We start from the raw sequence: 690 nt of genomic DNA, 5'->3' as shown, positions 1-690 counted from the left end.
ACACAATATAATCATGATAAATAGGATAAATATCCTAACACTCCCCCTCAAGTTGGAGCATACAAATTGTATGTACCAAGCTGGGAACAAATAAACTCAATCCGAGGACCCCTTAATGATTTAGTCAATACATCTGCGAGTTGATCGTTCGACCCAATAAACTCAGTGCATATTTCTTTAGTCAACAACTTTTCACGAACAAAATGACAATCAATTTCTATATGTTTAGTCCTCTCGTGAAACACTGGATTTGATGCAATGTGGAGCGCAGCTTGATTGTCGCAATACATCTTCATAGTATGGATGTCACAAAATTTAAGCTCTTGAAGGAATTGTTTCACCCATATAAGTTCACATGTTAGTGACGCCATTGCCCTATACTCAACTTCTGCTGTTGATCGAGCTACTACATTTTGTTTCTTACTTTTTCATGAAATAATGTTTCCTCCCAGAAAAACACAATATCATGTAGTAGACCGTCTATCAATAGGCGAGCCTGCCCAATCTGCATCATAATACCCAAAGACTTGAATGCTTCCTTTATCTTCATATAACAATCCTTGCCCGGGAGCCTTTTTGACATACCTTAGAATGCGAATGAGAGCATTCCAGTGGTCAACACATGGGGCCTGCATGAACTGACTAACCACTCCAACTGCAAAGGATAGATCTGGCCTTGTAATAGTGAGA

Source organism: Vigna radiata, chromosome 5, assembly GCF_000741045.1.
Source record: "Vigna radiata var. radiata cultivar VC1973A chromosome 5, Vradiata_ver6, whole genome shotgun sequence".
NCBI lineage: Eukaryota > Viridiplantae > Streptophyta > Magnoliopsida > Fabales > Fabaceae > Vigna > Vigna radiata.
Note: the sequence above shows the minus strand (reverse complement) of the source record.